At 36.8% G+C, this 6461-nt stretch overlaps 1 long non-coding RNA gene across 1 annotated transcript; it reads right to left on the bottom strand.

Moving 5' to 3' along the window:
• LOC108661769 lies at positions 1471 to 3582 on the bottom strand. Its single transcript, XR_001927561.1, has 3 exons — positions 3545 to 3582; positions 2726 to 2849; positions 1471 to 1775 (listed from the first exon to the last, which is right to left on the bottom strand). It is a non-coding gene; the product is annotated as an uncharacterized LOC108661769 (long non-coding RNA).

The raw sequence follows: 6461 nt of genomic DNA on the forward strand, positions 1-6461 counted from the left end.
AATGAAATTGGAACAACTAAATCTAGTTCAAATGCAAATACAAATGAAAAAAAATTAACGAAACAAGAGGCTGCACAAACTCTCGAGTCTTAGAAAACTTACCCATGAGATTTTGGAAATTTTGAACTTTGAATATTGTATTGCTTTGTTTTGGTACAAGATGCCACTTAAAAGGAGAGCTACCTCAAGGGCCGTAGGAAAGCAAGATGCCCAGATTAAGCCTATGGAACAACCATGAGTGTCCACGTCAAGGAGCCGTGGTAGACCTAGAGTAGTTAAACATGCTTAAAATATGGATTCGAAAAAGATGTATACTGGCGATGAGAATGTGGGAACTAGGGATGACTCTCATGCAGGAGGAGGTGTCACCCTAGAGGATTTAGCAACAGGGCTGCAAAGTTTGGCTCATAAATTTGTAGAATTTGGTAATAAAAGTGAGGCATAATTCGAGGAATGGGTTGACTCTAGTTCACAAGATCCGGATTATATGCTATAGTGTGAACATTTGAAAGGGGCTATTGAAGTTTCTTTGGTGGGTTTCGTGAAGTTTAAGTCCACATCTTTTACTGGTTTAGATACAGAGGAAGATCCGCAAAGTTTTTTGAAAGACATAGAATGTATGCTTTGGGATGCTTCACACATCAATCAGTAGAATTGGTGGGATTTAGATTAAAAGATGTGGTTAGAATATGGTTTATGACTCTTAAGAGTAGTAGACCATCAATGTTAGCCTTAATGTCATAGGAAGAAAGCTTTCCTAAATTGCTTCTTGCCTAAGAGCATGAAGACTCTAAGGCACAAGAGTTTGAGTCTTTGAGATTGACCCCAGATATGACGATGACAGAGTATGATGCCCATTTCACCCAATTATCGAGATCTGCTCCTGACTTGGTCCTAATTGAGCAGAAGAGGATTAAAAGATTTATTAAGAGATTAATTGAGCCACTATTTAGAGTTCTTGCCACCCAAAGGTTTGCCTTCTATGTAGCAATGGTGGATATGGCTAGAATGATTGAAACCAAGATAATTCAATTTAAAACGGATAGAGGAAGGGGTCGAAGAGCTCGAATACAAGGCCAACAGGGTCGTAGAGTTTTAATGCGACTAGGAGTCCAACATTTATATGACATCAGAGTTGTGAGTGGACCACTCTTATGCGTAGGCCATCAACGAATAGTGATTCATTTACCCCACAATCTAAGTGAGAACAATCTAGCGAGGCATCTAATCTAGGCCTCAAGCATAAGGGTGTTTTGTGTAATTATTGTGGCAAGACACAAAGTGGATCGTGCCATAGGGTAACTAATCCGTGTTTTGGATGTGGTCAATCTGGACATTTGATGAGAGATTGTCAGATGCAAAGGCAATTGACTGAAGGTGTGTCACAGCCCAATTTTTGGGCCATGACCGACGCAAGGGCCCAATGGGCTCAACCCACCAAGCCCAAGCAAGCCTACTTACATGATCTTATACATTAATCCATATTCCTTTAGAATCTGAAATTCGTAATACTCAATTACAATTCCTTTGAAAACAATTCACAAAACCTAGTCATGCATTCATAATGGCATCATCAACCATTATATACCTATGTAGAATAACAAATGAACCTTAATTTTCACATCAAATATCCATATACACATAATTAGACCTCGACAGTCAGCGGAGTGACTCTAGGTACGATTGATAACACTTAGTGGCACGTTAAACTTATTGAGCAATGTATAGGGAGGAGCACCTCGTCTTAGGACCCAATCACCTTTAACTCAGAAAACCTAAAACATGAATTTAAAAAAAAAAACGTGAGTACAAACTCAGTGAGTGAACAAAGGAAGGGAACAAGCAACACTAATGAAGGTTTTAGAAAACATGATGTACTTGTTTCAAAAATAATGCAATTGAATTAATTTTTTTACTAAAAACCCCTCATTCAAACCCTTGGTCGCTTAGTCACTTGATGACGAAACACTCATGAACAACAAAGAAGTTGAGAAGTGAACACTTTAGTAAAATTCAAGCAAGTCAAGCATAATAGATTGACTCTCACTGCATCAAAAAGGCATTCTTGCTGCAATGAAATTCTAGCTAGATAAAATCTAAGGGGCTTTCACTGTCACCAGGAATATCCACTCATGCCACATTGCACATTAAATTGAACACATTGACAATACTCAAAGTTTTCATTATTCATTTCAATCATATATTATAACCGTAAACTTTCTATCACATATACATATAGAAACATATATACACACGTACACCACCCCACTTCATTCATCGTCATGTGCACTCCCTACTTGCACATTTCCATATCATCATCAACATCATCATCATCATCATCATCATCATCATGTGCACTCCCTACTCGCACATAGCGGGGTCATCATCAGCTCATATGCACTCCCTACATCTGCACATAGCTAGAAACCCTCACTAGTCCTCAGCTCATGTGCACTCCCTACATTCGCACATAGCTGGGTCATCATCAGCTCATCATTATTCATCAATGCACAACATATTTATATACATAGATACCAACATAATATAGGAGCGCACGGATTCATCCTTTTACACATTTCACATTTTCACAACATCGAGACACTTTTATCAAGGGCTTGTTCCCTGGCACAAATTTTTAAAGAAAGGATAGATAAAATCATTCAAATGTTTCACCCAAATACATTTACATTTCCCAAAGCAAATTTTGAAATGCAAGTTCACTCACCTAGCAACAACGAGATATTAAGTCGCTATTTGATTGGAGGTGTCTCTAACTATTTTCACTGGCCGGTCACTCGTTATTTACTTCGACACGCCACCACAGTTCTCTAACCTTATCTTTGCACTTCCTAGCAATAATACGAACTCAATATATTTAATTACATATGTATACGGGCAGCACTTCAATCAATTAATCCTTACTCAAATTTATATTTTTCATCCTATCAGGAAACCATCTTCAATTAACTCACATTTTAATACATTTTTACCAAAATTACTTATATCCATTGATTACGAAATTCCTTAGATTATATCACCAGCAACTTATTTATGATGTCACGTGACTACTTCAACCTTTCTAAATAATTTTCGCCCAAATCCATCTTATATTTCCACACATAATCCACATATATGGTAACAACAATCATTCTCACTTTTACTTGATTATTTCCTAGTTTACATGCATCGTTATCTATCTAACTTTCAATACTTTGTTTCTCAATCCTCCATCTACAATATTCCTTTTTCATTTCTTTTAAACAACATGCCATACAATCTTAATAATTTTCAACTAGCTTAAGCAAATAAATCTTTTCAACAACCATAATTCCTCACAATATTCAACTAACCGTAGGCTTTAAAAAATAGTGTTAAGCTTATCGTTTTCCTTTTCCACTTTGAGTCCTTCATGTATCCATGGGTTTATTGGCTTACATGTTATCAATTTTTCTCTAATCAAGCTAATCTTTGCTGCCACAAGACATTTCTTTAAGTCACTATCTCATTTCCAAAGACTACTCAAGCCAAAAACAAGAATTCTTACCGTTTCTTGCTTGAATCACCAAAACCAAGCTTTTTCTTCCTTTCTCTCTTTTTCTTTCTTCTCCTCCTAGGGTTTAGATGTGCTGAAAATTGGGGTTAAAGGCTGTAAAGAAAACATGGAAAGGAAAGTGAAGAAAACTTGATTTCATGGTGGATAAAGAGAAAATGGCATGGAAACTTCAAGAATGGCGTGGAGCGTGGATGAAAAAGAAGAAATATCTGGTGGGGGAAAGGATAAGGTTGGTCTTGGCCTAAAAAAATTAGAGTCAAAGCTTCCTTTGGAAGCTTTGACCAAACTTCACATAAAAATACCATTTTGCACTTTTTGTTTCCTTCCATTTTAATTTAGTACTCCCAACACTCATTTAACTCCAATTTCCTTCTATTACCTTTTTCTACACATGTACAAACAAAGTATGAAGTTTGTACTCCAACACAGTGTCCCCATAATATTTAAAATATTTATTTGCCCGCGCTATCTTTACTTAATAAAGACACACAGCCCCATTAACGTTATTTTTCTCCAAAATTCTCTCATTCTTCTTCTCCCCCATTTAGACTGACCATATACTCCTTCATGGAAAAGTTTGACATTGAATAAAATATTAATATTTTAATATTATTTTATTAATAAAATATTATTTTATTCCAAAAATTTCCTCTTGTCTCCTCTTGTCCCCTTGGTACCCAAAATACCTTATTATGGCTCAATTGACTTTCGAATCACTTTTTATCTCATAAATTCTTTTATGATAAAAATATTATTATTTTATTATTATTTCCTCGTGTGCGGAATATTTTATCCTAAACTATTCTTTTCATCTTTCATCATTTCTAAATATTATAATTAACCTCAATTGGCATCGAATAAGCTTTATTAGTCACCATATCAAAGTACAGGGTATTATAGGGTGATCATGGATATGGACGGCAAGTGTTTAATGCTCCACCTGGAATTGCACCGACTAGGTGAAATGTTAGATGTGACAAAGGCAAGGAGGTAGCCTCATCATCTCGAGGTAGACCGACACAACCAAGTAATGATGGAGAAGGTCAAGTGAGGGTGTTTGCTTTGACACCGCAAAATGCTCAAACTTCTAATATAGTGGTCACAAGTACACTTTCTATTTGTGGTACCAAAGCCTTAGTTTTGTTTGATCTTGGATCGACACATTCTTTGTGTCCCCACATTTTGTGCCAAAATTAGATCAGTTTTGTAGTGATATGGAGGAAACCCTAATTGTTACTACTTCCTTAGAGGAGATGTTTATGGCAAAATATGTGTATAAATCTTGTGTGGTTCGTATAAAGGACAGGGATACGTTAGCAGACTTTGTGCTATGGCTAACTTTGGATTTTGATGTGATATTAGGAATGAATTGGTTGGCATCCTGTTTTGCATAGGTAGATTGCTACCATAAGCTTGTGAAGTTTAAGTTTCCAAAGGAATCCTCATTTTTGATACACAAGCATGGTAGCCTAATGGCTGTGGGAGTTGTGTCGGACATAGCCACTAAGCCAATGCAGAGGCAAGAAGGCCAAGGGTACTTGGCAATGACAAGAAACACTTCGATGGATGACGAGAGTGTGGATTGTGTACCAGTAGTAGGTGAGTACATGCTTACCTAAGGATTTCCTAATTTATTCTCTTATATCAAGGTGGGGTTTTGTCACGACCCAAATTTTCGGGCCATGACCGGCTCAAGGGCCCAATAAACGTAGTCAATTAAGCCCAAGCAAGCCTATCGATTTATCCTACTCATCATTCCATCAAATATCACTAAGTCACAAATTATAACTTTAAATCAAAATAGTAATAGACATTGCCAACTCGTATTGGCATTTCTCATTTATTATATACATACATTATCTACAACATGTATTCCAATAATGTACATTAGGTTCACCTATACATCTCAAAAAGAAGACTTGACTTCCAGCGGAGGGACTCGGATGAATGTACAGCTACTGAATGCCGAGACACCTACCAAAAGATGGACACAGGTCTACAAGGACACCTCATCCTAGTTACCGGCTACCTCGTGATCTGAAAACATGAATTTGAAAATGGTAAGTATAAACTCAGTAAGTGAATAAGGAAGGGAACAAGTATACCATAAGGAATCTTTAATGAAATCATGATGCATTCTTTTTCAAAACAATGCAATTTATTTCTATTCTTATTGAAAACCCCTCATCAAGCCCTTAAATGATTAATCATTTGAAAATCAAGGACCCATACAATAACAAACCATTTGAAGAATGTCTTTCCGCTGCAGCGACGTTGGGATTTAGTTATTAACCAAACGAGGGTTTCTCAACCGACCGAGGGTTTCTCACTAAACCTCCTCATTTTAAACTTAACTCTTTTAATCTTTAATGTTGGAAGTCCATGCTCCCATATGGTAGCAAAGAAGTGAAAGATAGGGCAGCAATTTGACAAGATAAGAGACCAAAACATAAAGTTTTTCGCTGCAGCGAGATTGAATCTTGCTGCAGCGAAATTTTTACCCAGAAACAGAATGTTTCTCGCTGTAGCGAAATTGCAACCCAGAAAATAGAAAGTTTCTCGCTGTAGCGAGACCGCATTTTGCTACAGCGAGAAGCTTCAGTGTCATTCTCACTGCAGCGAAAATGCATCCTCACTGCAGCGAGTTTTCGACCAGTGTACCCCTCTAAATTTGAGAGTTTCTCGCTGCAGCGAAATACAGGGCGTCAATGCAAAATTTACCTTTCTCCCAAAGGAAAAACCACCCTGCCAAAAGGTCCAATCCAACATGAAAACACATAACAATTTCTCAAAGTTTAACATGTCAAGTTTCACATGCATTACAACCATAACCCAGTATCCATCAACTTCCTATAACACACATATTTACATATATATATATATATATATATATATATATATATATATA

Source organism: Theobroma cacao, chromosome 4 (assembly GCF_000208745.1).
Source record: "Theobroma cacao cultivar B97-61/B2 chromosome 4, Criollo_cocoa_genome_V2, whole genome shotgun sequence".
NCBI lineage: Eukaryota > Viridiplantae > Streptophyta > Magnoliopsida > Malvales > Malvaceae > Theobroma > Theobroma cacao.